Source organism: Podarcis erhardii (genome assembly GCF_964252035.2).
Source record: "Podarcis erhardii genome assembly, chromosome: 3".
In the NCBI taxonomy this organism is placed as follows: Eukaryota; Metazoa; Chordata; class Lepidosauria; order Squamata; family Lacertidae; genus Podarcis; species Podarcis erhardii.
The window spans coordinates 45,607,661-45,625,057 of NC_138507.1; the positions used below are offsets into that span (position 1 = coordinate 45,607,661).

Genomic DNA, 17,397 nt, shown 5'->3' on the forward strand with positions numbered 1-17,397 from the left:
ATATGTGCTCTTTTGTTATTTTGCTAAAGAACAGTACACTCTTATTAGTTAGACTTCCAATTAAAATAAGTTAATGTGATTATTTACAACTGCCTGTTCCTTTTATGCTAGTGCTGTGATACATTTATGAAAAATGTCCTCTGTGTGCACAATTATGCTACCAATTTTCCATATATATGTGGTCCAGTATTTACTTGCCTACAATTTAGTAAGCGTATTACTTTCCTAAATACTTCAGATTTACTGACAAGCTGTCTTTTTTCTTTTGTGTGGAAACTGAAAATTTAAATTAAATATTTCCAGTAACGTTTTAAGTCTTATTGCATTTTTACTGCTAAGTAAATGTGCCTTGGTTGTAAAACTTCTAAACATGTTGGCCAGGAAGAAATCATATTGGTAAAAACAGTGCTTTTTTCGGTGGGGGGGGGGACACAGGGGTACACATACCCCTAAACATTTTGTGAATCTAAGTTTGGCCTCATTGAGGGGCAGTATTTCAATATGAGTAGGAAAATGAGAGTACCTCGAAACATTTTTTTAAAGAAAAAAACCACTTGATAAACAAATTGCCCTCCCTAATATTTATAACACAACAAATTGTGAAATACTGTTACCCAGCTTCCATTTTTGTTGTAAACCAAAACTCTTGATAATATCTTATTTGCACCAGTGATGCATCCCTCATCACTTGCTGCAAGAGATGGGGGACAAATTGTTAATTCAGGTTGCATTTAAAAGTGAACCTACCCAATTCACACTTGCCAGAACAATACGATAACCGAAACACAGCCACCCTTTAAAATTCACACATTTTTGCCATTTTTTTGCAGAAATGCATTGTATTGGAGGGAATGTGCTTTGCAAAAACATGTGCATTAGGCAAAACTGTATACAAAAATGTCTATATTAGGAGAAATCTACACTAAAACGCTGGTGAATCTTCACAAGGATATTTTAAACATACAAAGAAACAAATAAATGTAGAAAACTGAATTTGATGACTGGAAAAAAGGAGAGAAAAAGGGGAATTGACAAGTGTGCCCATCCTTATATTGCTATTGTCAAAAAAGAAGGAAAGGAGAATATGATATTTGATTAATAAGCTTGGATGTCAACGCAGGAGCCTCTTGCAAATGAGCCCACCTTTCACTGCTGTGTCTAACTTCCTCTTCTCCTCCCTGAAGAAATGGCTTGCCTGCCATTTTGGGAAGCTGCAGAGTAACACTGCCACCCACTGCCCCATTTCAAACAGGTTAAACGATTAGATGAAGGCTCAGAAGTAATCAGGCCATCACAGCTATAGCTGTGACATCTTTATTAAGCACCAACATCTCCTCTGAGGGGGTAAGGCCTGCGTCTGTTTGAGTGAGATGGAGTATGATGTTTTACTTCCTAGAGTAAATTGGCTCTGACCATACAGTACCTTCACATGTCAGATTTTTTCGCCTTCCCGCTTTCAGGCAGCATTTCTCAGCAACATCGCATTAGTGGTTTACCGTTGAACAACCCATCACCTGAGCTATCTGCGGAAACCAGGCAGCTCGCTGTGCAAAGAACAGCCACCGTAGCCAGCATACTGAGACAAGGAGAGCCACGGCGGCGGCTTGGAGTGACTCATAATCCACCACACAATAAGCATCATTGAAGGAGCCAAACTATTATGCACAGTGCCTCAGCCATTTCACTCTCTTCCCCTTCGTCATGGCATTAATGTATTTTAAATTTGTTTGATGGGGGGGAGAACCTTTGCATTTCTCTTACCACAAGGACGTTGCTTTCATTTTGCTGACGCAGGCATCATTAAAATTCCTCTCATAACTGCTGCTAGATGCAGATTATTTTATGGAATTTCTTTTAAAGGACAGGAGTGGCTTCAAAACCTAACATTTAGCACCAGGGTATTTAATTGCAATGTTTTGTTAAATGTTTGTTTGTTTGTTTGTTTGTTTGTTTTCTTTAAAAAGTTTAGAATCAGAGAGTTTGGAAGAAAAAAAACCGGTGTGCTCCTTTTTGTGTGAATTGCATGGATTCCCTCTAGTCATTGACATTCAAAGTAGATGAGAAATGTGAAAGGTGTGTGCTGATGTGTCATACTGTTAGAAATTACTGCAATGTCCTCTCATTTGAACCCACACCAGCCTGCCCAGTTCTGGACCTCTTGATATTTATAAATAATAAAGGGGGGGAGGGGAATTACCAGCTTTGCACTGAAATACTCAGCAAATTACTAAGCATTGCTCTCGCCCCTGTAAAATTAATTCACAAGTCTGACACTGGGCATTGCTTCCCTATAAGAAATTGCATTGTATCTCACATGCATCGAATATAGGGCTTAAGGAAAAAATCAATAAAAGAAATTAAATATAGCTAGCCTCCCTCAAACAATAAAAAATCAATGCTCTTTTAGCAGGTACCCTTAGAAGCAGGTTTATTTTCAACATTAATCTGGATACTAGTTTCATAGTAATTGATTTTTTTTTTATACTTAAGCTGTCAAAAAGTATAACAAGCAATGATTACTTGTTATTTTCCAGATTCATAAAACAGACTTATTCTAAGGGGATTGCTGGTTCTTTCTGCCTTTCTTTCCCCCAAGTACTGAGCTACTTTTGTCACTGAAGCAATTGCAAATTGCTCATGAAATAATAGTGATATCAGAAGCAGAGTCTCCAACAATGGCTGCAAGTAAACTGTTTTAAATAATTGTGAATATTTGTGTGTGTGTGTGTGTGTGTGTGTGTGTGTGTGCTTGTACTAAACTGCATATATGTAAAGTTTGCTGTTGCGTATCGGAAAGAATATTTCAAAAGAATTAGCCCTGAGTTCACTGGACACAAAGAAAATACTACTGTAGAAAAGATATGTCTTATGGAACTTTTATTGGAACATTAGTGCATGTAAAACTCCTATTCAGAAAGTCAATGGCTCATGCTTCATGAATCCAGTGATGTGATCCTATCCAAAACATAAAAGGCAAGGCACAATGATTCCTATTCTTCTTGAACATGTCTGAAAGCATAGAAAGAATGTAAACAATACCTTGGCAGAAGTGAGCAGCAATATGCGCAATCCATACACCCTGAAGCATGGCCAGTCATGAGGCAAATAATGATGGCAGAACTCTCCCACCCGCCCTCAGTTCAAGAGCACCTGAAGCAATGAAACCCAAGCACACCACTAGTAAAAATTATATCTCACCTTTCTGGTGAGAAAGGAGCCAATATAACCACCATGGTTCCTGGATGGAAACCCAAAAATTCAGGAGGATGTACTGCACACTCAGGAGAAAGAGGAGAGGCAGAGGGAAAGGAAGAGAGAGACAGAGAGAGACAGAGAGAGAAAGAAAGACTTGGTGCCCAAGTAGATCAGAGCTTTTCACCCTTGGACAGTAGCAGCCATTGAGGCTGGGGCTCCCTAGCTCTCCCCTGGTTTCCCCATGCAGCAGGTTACTGCTGTTTACTGAGAGAGGTACACAGAGTTCAGCACAATGTGGTACATGGCAGTGGAGCCAATCTGCCACAACTTGCCGAGCTCCCCATGCCTCACCCCTTCATCTCATGGTCACATGTTGTGTTGTGAAGCTGGGAGAACAATGGAGTCTAACCCATGCCGCCTCAGCAGCCGCTACTGTGCTTTGGTCCTCAAATGTTGGCCTACAGCTCCCATCATCCCTGTTGACTGTCTAAATCGGCTAGGGGTGATGGTTGTAGTCCAGCAATGTCTGAGGTCCCAATTTTTTAAAAATGAGGTAGATAATTTCCATGAATAGCATGTGAGCGTTGGGCCAAATCTTGTTCCCCGACACACACACACACACACACACAGAGAGAGAGAGAGAGAGAGAGAGAGAGAGAGAGAGAGGAGTATTTTTCAGGGCCATTTGTCTCTGGTAAAAGTGAGAGTGGTCATTTTAAACAACTTTTAGGGCATTGGGTGAAATCTAAGAATTGTGTCATGTGGATGAGGCTTGTCATTATGAGATGACAAAAAGCTTCCTCTCCCAACAAATAATAATAATAATAATAATAATAATAATAATAATAATAATAATAATTTATTTATACCCCACCCATCTGGCTTCTCTATTTCTCTTTACCCCCGCCCACAAAGATTATTAGATCAACTCCTTTCAGCACCCTTCACTTCTTCCAACCCAGCAAGAGCAGTGCACCTTATAATCATAGAAACTTCCTGGGTTTTACCAGTGCCCAGAAGCATATTCCTTGGATGATTGAATTGCACTGTAAGTCTAAGACTGAAAACCAGCATAAGAAATATCTACCGGTTGGTTTTTTTCCAAGACAACCATATGAATGCTAGGCGATTTGTAAGCATGTGGAGGTTTTATTATCATAAACTTGCTTCCCATAAATAATTGTGGCAGCTGGAGCTGAAGCCAAGCTCATCTATTACTGTAACAGAGAAAGGCACACACTCCCCGCTAGTAGTATCAGCCTGGGTAATGCTATGCATTGCACCCAGATGTATGCATCATAGAAGTACTGTGGCAATACGCAGTACAGGGAAGTGGTAGTCACTGGTAAATTGCCAAAGGCCAGCCTGGTTGTATTAAAATGCAACATGTTGGAGAAAGATTTTTAAAACAAGTCGACACATAACATCAGTTTGTAATCTCTCTTTCTGTCTCTTACACACGCTCATACCCTTCACTGATAGTTTCCCAGGCCATTTCATTTGATCTCTTCTATTTCACTCAGGAGTTTTCCAGCACCCATTACAGTTTTCCACTTCCTTCATCAATAACAATGCAATGATCAGGGGGTCCTCTATGTTATTACACCCATATCAATACATCTTTACGTATCATAGGCCTAATGGAAGCAGTTTGCTGGCCCACACTGTCTCCACTGAACACAATGAAACCAACATGTTAGATGAAAGAGCCAATCGACTTAACCTACTTCCAAGTAATGGATAAACCAGATTAACAATAAGGATTTTTTGATATATCCAACAAAATCATTGTATTCACATACCATCCAACTTTTTCAGATTCAAACCAGGATGTGTGTCTTCTGATACACGTTCCCAGGTGAGTCACATGACCCACACTTTGCTCTTGGCCCCTCCAAAAAAGATTTTTCCAGTGAGATCTTGTGCTTTTTTCAGAGTGAGAGTTCTGCACCCAAAATGACCACCAAGATCTCACATGAAAAAATTAGATGATCCGTTCCTTCCAGGGCACTTGGCAGGTATACAGTCATGCAATGACTTGCGGTGGAACTGCCCTCTCATTCCCCAAGCACCCTCTGTGTCTCCCAATCTATTTCAGTGTGTTGTAGAAACAGCTCGAACAAACTTTTTGAGGTGACATGCAAGGGAAGGAGAGGTAGGGGAAGTTCTGTTGCACAAGCTGACATCCTTCTACAAATGGCATTACTTCATTAGGTACAATCCCTCCATACCCTCCAACATTTCTCCAATGAAAATAGGGACGTCCTATTCCATAATGATAATTTTACTATTTCTACCCCCCACATCTTACTGGGTTGCCCCAGCCACTCTAGGCAGCTTCCAACATATATAAATACATAATATAACATTTTTAAAAAACCTTCCCTATATAGGATTGCCTTCAGGCAGCTCAGGAGTTGAATAACTCCATACCTTCCAACATTTCTCTGATGAAAATAGGGACATCCTAAGGAATCCCAGACATCCCAGTAGTGATGTGTGGAAGTGAGAGCTGGACCATAAAGAAGGTTGATCACCGAAGAATTGATGCTTTTGAATTATGGTGCTGGAGAAGACTCTTGAGAGTCCTATGGACTGCAAGAAGATCAAACCGATCCATTCTGAAGGAAATCAGCCCTGAGTGCTCACTGGAAGGACATCGTGAAGCTGAGGCTCCAATACTTTGGCCACCTCATGAGAAGAGAAGACTCCCTGGAAAAGACCCTGATGTTGGGAAAGATGGAGGGCACAAGGAGAAGGGGACGACAGAGGACGAGATGGTTGGACAGTGTTCTCGAAGCTACCAGCATGAGTTTGACCAAACTGCGGGAGGCAGTGGAAGACAGGAGTGCCTGGCATGCTCTGATTCATGAGGTCACGAAGAGTCGGACACAACTAAACAACTAAACAACAACAACAAGGAAAAGTGGGACATTCTGGGTTCAAATCAAAAACTGGGATAGCTTCTCTAAGTCAGGGATGTCCCTGGAAAATAGGGAGGGTCTGCCCCTCGGCTTAACTGAACAACACATTTTTAAATGGCATGATCTTGTTCATTTTTGCATGGAGTTTAATCCCATTGGTTGCTCTCCTTTTGCTCTGTAATTCTTTGGTAAAAGAATGTCTGGAACCTCCACTTCCTATAACTCTTCTTCAGGTATTCAAGAAGAACAGGCATAGGCAAACTTGGCCCTCCAGATGTTTTAGGACTACAACTCCCATCATCCCTAATTTTCAGGACCAGTGGTCAGGGATGATGGGAATTGTAGTCCCAAAACATCTGGAGGGCCGAGTTTGCCTATGCCTGAAAAAGAACATGCGAGGCTCAAACAAGGGAAGGGGATGGGCACTGGTTCTGCTTCCAATATCCTTGCATTCAGAGTACACCTGTTCCATTCCGACCTCTAGTTGAGCAGGGAGAACTCCCCTGGGATCTACAGGTATTGGGTAGTATAGAAATGTGATAATAATAATGATGATAATAATAGGGCCAGCACCTCTTGTATGTACACCCCCAGCTCATCCCCTAGTCTGAACCTTCACAATTGTGGTGCCAAATAATTTTTGAATATCAAAGAAGAGTATAACAGTACTTTATCTTTGATTGTCTACATTTTCATATTAACAAAATGTCAGTGTTTTATTAATTTATATGGTATTGACATTTTATTTCTTTTCCTGACAAAAATATTCTCTATTTTTAACTTGTAGATCAGAGTGAATGCCTGCAGGCAGACTTCAGGCTTGTGAAATCACCCCCCCTTTTTTCCTTTTTATTAGAGCCCTGAGACCTACTAAATGGAGCCAGATGCAAAATGGAGGCTAAGGGGATACAGCCAATTACCTACTGCATCTCATGATCCAGGTGCTGAGATGACTCACAAAGACAAGCGCAAACCTACATTTGAGTTACTGCAGATGAGAGATTCTACTAATCACAGGGTCTTCTCCAACTCAGTCATTGCAGAAGTTGAACAACTTTAGCTCATGCAGTGGAACTTTGCTCTCTGCATATCCCTCAGTCAAATATGCACCCCAGTTCTGATCTGGGGTTTGCCCCCAATATTCCAGAGCACATTTAGGGGTGGTGCAGAGGGTGCACAGGTAGATGTAAGAGAGGTAAAGTTCTGCTGCATGTTTTTGTGCTGGATTCAACCATAAATCAGCAGGGCAGGAGAGAGTATTTTGGGTGTTGAGTAACAATAACAGTGCATCAAAAACTCTTGCTGATCTAATGAAAATAATCATTTCCATATCAATTAATATTACTATTTACTAAGAAATAAAAAATAAGTCCCCATGAAACCTCATCAGCACTTTAATACACAATTTCTATTAAGATACACACTTTGGTATTCAATTTGACCTAATATAGAAATTCTTTCAAAGCAGTTTTCCCTATCATACTGCATTTTGTTACGTTGTTTTCCCCAGTATATGCTCAAATATATACATTGTTGTACATATGTTGCTGGAGAAGTACATTGAAAAATGGAGAGAATTTCAAAGCATAGCTGTGCTTCAGTCCACACACGGTTTTGGAAAGTGTATTAAGTAAGTTTGCCTTTAAATGCAAACTGAAATGAATTTCTCCACCATTCCTGCCCACCAGTAGACCCCCATCTATCTTCTGCCTGCCTATGAAATACAAGGAAAGTATTTGGTTTTGAAACATTTATTTCTGAAGACAAAGGACGCCTTTCAAAGTAGCATTCTGTTCCCAAACGTGGTTAAAGAAGAAAGTAGGATTGCAGCCAATATAGGCTTATTTATAAAGGTATACAAAAATGAAGACATGAAGGGACAGTTTTAAAATAAACAAACAAACCTAAAGTAACACATGAGTGTGTGCTCATTCTTCTTCTTTGGCGATCACTCGTAGCTGAGTAAGGTTGTCTTCCATAAACACATGCACATACACACACCTTATCTCATGGACTATTCTTATGGTCAAGTGACTTTTCAGAAACAGAAATTCTACCTAATGAAATGCATGAGAAATCCCTCTTTAGCGCTATGAAGTAGGGTGATCAACTGATGGATAGGCAAAACATGTGGATTTGGTCAGATGACTGTGAGAACTGGCACACATTAGTAGTCCGTTTTATCTACACCAGGTAATTCTCCCTGAAATGAGTCTGTATTGAGCATGTTTGGGAACATCTGAACAGGATGGCATGCTGCAAAAAATCCAACCAGGCAAATTTATCCTCCATCCTGAGACCTGTTTCCAAATAAACATGCATAGGTCTCAAATTCCAGTAAAGCATATTGCTTTGTTTTCTGCAGCAGAAGCATATATATTATTATGGAAGTCCTTTTGCCATGATCTAAATATATCACATTCTGAGTTAATTCTGTAGAGAAGTCACTTTGTTTCTTTTCACATCACCAATTTGCACACAGCCCAGTGTGTATCTTTGAACATACAAGTGTTGTTGCTGCCGATGCTTGTGCCTGCTTTTTGTATCCCGTTTTCCTATACAAATGAATGCCATTAAAAACCAAGACATTTGGAGAAAAAGAAAAAGAAATTATTGCAACTGTTGGAGCAGATGTGTGAACTACCTGCTGAAGTGACAAACTAAATGCCTCTATTCAGCCAGCAATGGCAGCATCTCCATGTTTCTACTGTTTGACACAATGATGGATTATTTATTTACTGAACAGCATTGGTGGCCAGAAAATCTGATTTTCATGCCTGCAAATCCATGAAACCTCAGCCACTGAACAGCTTCTTTTACATGTGGCAAAGGTCACCTATCAAGGGATTTTCTCACGTTTTGTGTGATTGGTCATGCCTCATTTCCTGCAAGAAAATATGATTTCCCCAAAGTGGGTGAGTTTGAAGAGACTCACAAAGACCTAGAAAGTTATTTCCTTTCTGTGCGATAAGCATAAAAGTATAGAGACTAACCTAGAGGGATAGACAAGCAACTGTTTGTAGCTGGAAAGCATATTTAATCCTATCATTTAAGAAAGTCTAAGAGCTCTCCAGATATAAAAGCAATGCAAAAATTAGGCTCTTAACCTTGTCACTTAACCTTGAGGATTTGAAAGGATTTTAATAACTCATGAACTATATCTTCTCTAAGTCCATTGTTTGATAGTGAACATTGATTAGTATATACATACACTGATAACTGGGAAACATTGGCCCTTGAGTGCTCCAATTGGAGAACAGCTTTTACCAAAGGTGTAATGGACTTTGAAGAAGCATGAACTCAGGGCAAAAAGGAGAAATGAGTTAAGAGGAAGGCACATTTGGCAAACCCTCACCATGATCAACTCCCAGTTTAATCCTATGTCCCCACTATGGAAGGATGTGTGGATCCAGAATTGGCCTTATGGACTCACTGTTAAGACCATTTTCATGGAAGACAATCCTCTTGGCTATGAGTGATTGCCAAAGAGATATACGTACATAGCCATTGCTATTAGAAAGCAGGAATTTCCAATAGGACCAAGTAGCCAGGGAAGGATTTTTGGTTAGTTCCACACCAAACTGGCACCACATATTCTTCTTCTTATTATTATTATTTGCAGCACATTACTACCACTGGCTACTGTTAGGTACTGTATGTACCTCAGGTTACATACGCTTCAGGTTACATACGCTTCAGGTTACAGACTCCGCTAACCCAGAAATAGTGTTTCAGGTTAAGAACGTTGCTTTAGGATGAGAACAGAAATCGTGCTCCGGTGGCGCGGCAGCAGCAGGAGGCCCCATTAGCTAAAGTGGTGCTTCAGGTTAAGAACAGTTTCAGGTTAAGTACGGACCTCCGGAACGAATTAAGTACTTAACCTGAGATACCACTGTAATCTTATTTCTTCTTTACTTACCTTTGATAACAGGGCTGCCTACAAGGCTTTCTAGGTCCAGCACACTCCACTCTGCTTGCAAAAGATTTGCAAAAAAAAAATAAAAAAAAAAATGCACATACATTGTGTTACATGCAAATCTGTCTTCAACTTTTCAGGCAGGGAGGAGGGCCCAAAAATAAATTAGGGATGGCACATGATGAATAAGATGTTTGGAAGGCAGAATGTCAATAGGTGAAGCTTTTCAGACAATTGCATTTATTACAAATTCTGAACACTCACCAGGCTACACCTCTCTCCCCAAGCCCCACACTGACTCTGCTTCACACCTCAAGTGCTTTTGCCTGGCTGGACTGTGTCCTTGAACACTGATGGTGCTTCTTGTGAAATTAGGAATAAAATTTGCCTACTGGACAAAAGTAAAATTTGCATTCATTGCACCACAGCCAATTGTTTGTAGCCCCAACCACTAGTGGCATGTGCTCCCTTGCCCCAGGTGGTTGCCCAGAAAGGAATAAGATCTTTAGTCTGAAGATGCTTTTTCAGCCATAGTTAGAGGAAAAGGTATTGCTGGTGTTATGTACTGAAGTTCTCTCCTGGGCCAGCAGGGGGATACTGTAGATAGTTATGCAAATAAGGGATTGAAAGTGACGTTCAGTGATTGGATAGTTTTAGAAAGTTGTTACAGTTACGTTGTACTGGAGCTCTATATAAGCAGGCTGACTGAACCCTTCAGTTCAGTTCTGTCCTGGCCTGTGAATAAACAAGAGCTGTTTGAAGAATCACTGTGTTGTCTGATATGTTCACCCACAACTTAACAATAATAACCTATCCAGAGACTCTGGCACAAGTGAATATGGCTGTATGCTGCCTATAATGAAGGAAACCAAGGGATTGTCTGTTGTTGCAAATAACCAATTGTGTTAAATTGCCAAGATAATTGATTTGGTTCTTGTGACTTAACAAAAATGATTTGGCACTGTAAATGTTGCAGGCTGACTGAACCCTTCAGTTCAATTCTGTCCTGGCCTGTGAATAAACAAGAGCTGTTAGAAGAATCGCTGTGTCATCTGATATGTTCACCCACAACTTAACAGCTAGGCCACAGGCAGGGAGAGGCATGTGTAGCTGAGAGATGATAAAGAACGAAATCCTCATGCAGGAAGTCAGCTTTGTGGTGGTGGATATTGGCCAGGAAGAAGTATTCCATAAGAGCATAGAAATCTAGGTTAGGATAGAAAAACACAAGGCCCTAGAAATCTATGAGCAGCTGAACTCCAAAAATGTTTTCCTACTGTGCTTTTCATGAAGTTTCCTAATCAGAAATGTCTCCGACTAGGGAAGAGAATGGTGCCGGCTTTTTTCGAGCCTGTTATACCTGTTCTGAGATCAATCAGGACATCATCCCTAGAACAGTGTGTCAAAGACTCGAGAGATTCTGTCACTGCACATTTGATTTTCCTCCAAACCAAATGTCTTTAGGCCATCATGTCAAAATAAAGACTCTTCGCTGTGTGTATTCAGAATGCTACTGGACAGTGCCTTAATATTCAGGGACAATATAATTGTTTTTTTAATAACAACAATACAAAAATATAAACCATTATTATTAACCTTCCTTTCTGATCTTCCTTCATCAATTTTTGTCTCTCCTTCGCTTTATTATTTGCGCCTTCGGGACAATCTGCACATTCAGTTTTGCTGTACTATGGCTGCAATTCTAACCCCTTGCCTCAGTAGACACATTTAGGATTGTGCTATAAGTACCGCTAATTAAAAATATATATTTTGTTTCACCAGATTTATGTGAGGAGCATATTCTTTTGAATGGACCCCAAACTGGTGGTGATTATTGTTACCATTTACAATCCTATATATTTCATAATAGATAGATATTATTTTCAAAGCTTTTATTAATATACGTAAATGAATACGTAAATATATAACCTGCCACATTTCAAAGGCTTGAGTCTGGTAGCAACAGTGAATGCAAAGTGAATATACTTATCCACTGTTCAAATATACAGAATGTTAAAACTTCAACCTTTTCCTGGCTCATCCCAGCCTAAGGATTCCAAAAAGATGGGACTGATCTAAAACTTTAGCATTTTTTCTTTTTCTAAATATTTATTTGTTGTTGTTTTTAAATACACAGGGTGCTTATATAACCATGCAATAATACTTTATATTATAATTATCATATTACAATATTGTAAATATATTGTATGGCTATACATTTAATAAATAATATCCAATACTTTGGAAATGTATTGCTTTGTCCATTATTTTCTCTTCTACAGTTTGCAAGTTTTGATACTGTTACAATATCCCAAATTCCTTCATTCCCAAATGTCCATTTAGTTAGGCTTTAGCATTTTCAGGACATTTGTGGATGAGTAGGTAACAATTTTCCAACCATCTTCATATATGCTCCACTACGTTTCTCAGAATTCTTACTCCTGAAATAAACTCAGCTGTATTTTTGTTTTGTTTTACACCTTCCGATTTCTTGAACTGTGAGAAGTATGTCACAGCATCATAAACTACCTTGTTAACTGACATTTATTGGTTGTTTTTCAGCTACCACCAGTTTTGTCATTGATATTTAAGCACTTCCCCTAAGGCCACAACAAATAGCTCCTTTTCTTCACCACTGCATGTGATATGCCTCAGTCTTGCAAATGGCAATCCTCACATTGCCTTCCTCCTTGTCCTCATAGAAAGCAATCTCAACCAGACTCCTGCTTACAACCATTTGTTTTAATTTGCTGCTGTGGGTCCACACAGTGTGTTTTATCAACAGTACAAAAGGAAACCTTCCGTTCCAGCAGAGAACACTAATAAAAAGCACTATCGGCTGAATACAAATCGAGATGAGTAAACTTTCCTATTGCCTAAATCGTAGATCATGTGAACTGCTTCTTTCTCTTGGTGAGCGAAAAGTGACATTTCCGTATAAGTGCAGCACTTGTTTAAAAACACAGCAGGGAACACAAAAAGTTCTTGTTTACAACTGCTATATTCTCCAAGGTTTTGCCCGTTGTTGGAATATTTTCAAAGGAATGATTGATTTATTTTTACTGTAAAGTATGCAAATGAATGTGCCGTGTAATTTATTTCATCTGCGGCTCTTAAGAATAAACATAATTTCAAAAGGTAAAGATGAGCAGGCATTGTAGGGGGACTGCCTCGAATCCACTTTAATTAATCTGCAAGAAATGCCATGCCATGCCTGGTTCTGTATTCATAGTGCCTATAATGGATTACAAACCTCTACCCCTCACTTAGTGATCCACTGGTTGCATGGCAGGGCAGAGGTAATCCATCCTAAATTATTCTTTAAACCTCCCCTAATTGCAGGTGTGACAGTGTAGTTTAAATGATTTTAAAAGCCCAATAACTGCACTTGAGCACTCTCAAGACAGCCACAAATCTGTAACTCATCTACTATTATCCCTGTTCCAGTAATAGACAGGATAGGCTACTGCAAGTGTTGTACATGCAACTACCCGTGAAGACTACCCAGAAATTTCAGTTGTTCTCAAATATAGCCACTGGACTATTGACTGGGACTGGATGGACAGAATATATCTCATTGATACAAAAGCAACTTCACACACATTGGGCTCCGATGACAATCTGAGATAACAACCTAATTAACTATTGTTGCTCAATGCAGACCTTTAAACTTTTCATTCAGAAATGTCTGCTGCTTTTCAAAACAAAATAAAAAAATTCCTTCCAGTAGCACCTTAAAGACCAACTGAGTTAGTTCTAGGTATGAGCTTTCGTGTGCATGCACACTTCTTCAGATTCGTGCATGCACACGAAAGCTCATACCTAGAACTAACTCAGTTGGTCTTTAAGGTGCTACTGGAAGGAATTTTTTTATTTTGTTTTGACCATGGCAGACCAACACGGCTACCTATCTGTAACTGCTGCTTTTCATTAACTGTTTATGTGCTGCTTTGCAGACAGTGGTGCAGCTAGTAATTTTAGACCTTGGACTTAAATGCCTTATGCCCACCAACTTCACTTTAAAGCACAGACTCTTCTTTGCCTCTGGACCATTCTTTATTTGAAGGATGTTGCGGCCTCTTTTAGTGGGGTGGGACTTGCAGTGCTGCCCTTCTGTTTAATGGTGTTCTTTGTCTATATTTTAATTATTGTCTTTTTAAGGCTTTTATCATTGTCTCTGGTTTTAATGTAAGTCACATTGAGTTACCTTATAAAAAAAGTGATTAACCAATACAATAAATCATCATTGTCATCATAAATGGCCATATGTATTATTTCAGCTGTGATGCACACCATTGGAATTTATCTCCCTCCCCCTGTGAGCATGATTTCATGCTCTACAAGTGCTTCTACTTTCCTAATATGTTAGGGGAGGGGAGAAATTGTCAACTGTGATAAAAAGTACTTTGAGTATGGGCAAACTCCCCTGCCGGTGGTGAGTGGGGTCAGACAGGGCAATGGATGTGATTTTTACCTTTGTTCAGTAGGCTGCATTCCACCTGTGTAAGAACTGGAGGTTTCTGCATGCTCACGCGTAAACTTACCTCTCCATCCAGGCAAGCAAAAGTCATTACCACAGTTCAAGAACACATTGTAAGTAGGCAGAGGACTCGAGGAAGTGGCAGAAGAGGGCTGGTAAGGGGCATGGCTATGGAGGTGGCCCAGAGAGAGTCCTGAAGGCCAACAGAGAGGATTGGATGGCTGCACTTGGATCCTAGCTCTGAGGTTTCCCATGCTGATCTAGCCTTGCTCCTTTAATGTCTGTGTACAGCATGAACATTTCCATGGAGTGGGCCTATGTGTGGATACGTGTTTATGAAGGCTTCCATGAGATCTTCCTGAGAGATTGAGGGTTCCAGATTTCATGCATGAAGACCCCTTTCTCTACATGTGCAGACATCAGGAGAGGGTCTAAGTGGAGGGTGTGATATCAAGAGAGGGACTGCTCACCATGGCTCCACTCCTTTCTCCCACTCCTTTCTAATAACTTCTGAATAAAGGTATTGTGGACAACAATTTTTTTTTATTATTACTTTTTTAAATGAACAATTCACATAATATGCCATTACAAATGGTTTTTTTTGGGGGGGGGAGAGCACTATAGTTGGCCTATCTACATTTTCATCTCTTATTTTATCCACTTAAAAGTACCTAGAAACATCAGTGGGGCTGAACTGGCTTTTATTCCAGTACACTGGCTTAGCTGATTTGCTGATAATGTTTCTAAGTGGTTACAGAAGTATAATAAAGTTCATCTTGCTGCATAGCTGGGGGCTACAAACCAATGGCTGTCAGGTAGTTAAATATGCCACACTCTCTTTCATGCCTGGTTCATATTTCATTATCTCATCAGTATAGAGTCACATTATCAGTTGGAAGCATTGCCCACATGATTCAAGATACGGTCCTTATGCCAGGGGAACCATGCATTATGTAAGACACATAATAGCCTTTTTTCAGACTTTCTTTGAACATAAGCAAAAGGTAGAGGAGGGCAGGATTGCATGTGGTGTCTCCTACTCTCAACATCCACACATTTATTTGAAGGTTAGAATACAGATTGTAACTTTCTCCATGTGATCAGAAAATAGCAGATTTTCTGATTGAACAGAGATAGCCTTGCACCCATATTTTAATAGCACTAGGCTCTGTTCCAACTTCAGATGAACATATGGTGGTCAGGTGCTGGTAATTTTATTCTCCCATCCCTTTTCAGCTCAAACATTATTTGAAGACAGTTAAATCATGCAACATATCCATGCAACAGAGGTCTGGAGGTACAGTATTCAGCATGACCTCACCTTGCTGTTGGTTGTTGTGACTCAGGGCTCAAGTGCAGAATGTCCTCCTAGGTGATCAAGCTCAGGAGGTCAGATGGCTTAGTTCCAAAGGGGAACCTGTGGGGTACAGACATGGTTCAGTAAGGCAGGAAATATAGTTCTTTATAAGCAACTGCTTCACCAAAGACTTGGACCAGACTGAAGCCTTTTATGCAATGTCATCAGCTTCCCCTTCTCATGCTCCATCCATTTCTTGAGAAGCAGAAATTCTTGAAAGGGCAGGCCTTGGGAATGGAGCCCAGCATTCCATCATCTCTACAGGAGCTAATGATGGCACACTTCCTGTGGTGATGCAGTGACTCTATGGACTGTATGGGGCTTGGAGTCAAGTATACCAGACTCTTGCTAGACTTGAGCTTCTTGGAGGCTACTCTATCTTATCCAGGCTCAGGAATCTCTAGTTCAGGGATCTCCAACATTTTAGTTGTGGAGGTCTCTAACATCTTGGGTTCAGCTATCTCCAGTTCAGTAGTGGTGCTCATGCCTTTTCCATTGGCACCACTGGTCCCTAAGGCTCTGTGTTTGTGTACAGGTCACTGATGAAAGGTATGGTGTGGTGGGACAGCACTGTTCAACTGCTGCTGCTTACTGGGAGCTGGAGGAGCAGCTGCAAGGTTGGAATGGTGCAAATGGCAGGAACACATCCAGTACATTTGCACCATACTGTCCCAACTGCAGCCTCTTCCCTCCTCACCTTAGTAAGCAAAAGTGACATGACCAGCAAATAATAATAATAATAATAATAATAATAATAATAATGCCAATCAGATTCCATGGATGACCTTGAATTCTGGTTCTTTGCAGCAGGAATTCTTCATTCTTCCATCCCAGATCATTCGTAATATTATAAACTAATTAGTCTTCTTTCTAAATAAAAAAGTCCTCAATATTTTAGCCTTATTATGGCACTGTAGCTTCCTGATCATTGTTTTCCTTCTGTTTACATCTTTTCTATTGTCATGACATTCTTTTTTGCAATAGAAAAATTAAAACTGCACACAGTATTCCAGTGGCGAGATCACCATAGCTTTATATAAAATATAGACTTCATGATGCTGGAAATTTTATTTTTAATCCCTTTCCTAGTAATTCCGAACATCATATTTGCCTTCTGCATTACTGTTGCACATGGAGAGGATGATTTGAGAGAGTTGGCCACCATGATCCAAATAGATCTTTCCTGATTAGTCACAGCCCTTTAAGATCGACTAGCAAACAGTGCGTCAAAATACATTTCTTTAGATTGAACCTCATTTGCTCTTTGGTTATCCATCTACTCAGTTTGAAGAGTTTTTTTTCTGGAGCTCCTCATAGTATTTCACCATTTTGAATCAACATGGTGCTCTCCTATATGTACATTTCCTGCCAAAAAGTCCTTTCCATGTAGGAAAGACATAACATTTGAAGTAGCCCTAATAAACACTCCAATACCCTTGAAGATGAAGGGCCGTAGATTGATTTGCAAAGGGAAAATACTTTGAAATGAATCCAATGTCACGTTATTGAAAAACTTTAATGGGAG

General features: G+C 40.0%; 1 long non-coding RNA gene across 1 annotated transcript in view; it reads right to left on the reverse strand.

Annotated features, from left to right (window-relative positions):
- Positions 1–421: 421 nt before the first annotated feature.
- The window catches only part of LOC309339437, a 657,715-nt gene continuing 640,739 nt past the window's right edge, over positions 422–17,397 (reverse strand). The window contains exon 2 of the long non-coding RNA XR_014155348.1: positions 422–553. This is a non-coding gene — a long non-coding RNA (uncharacterized lncRNA). The remainder of the gene's footprint in view (positions 554–17,397) is intronic.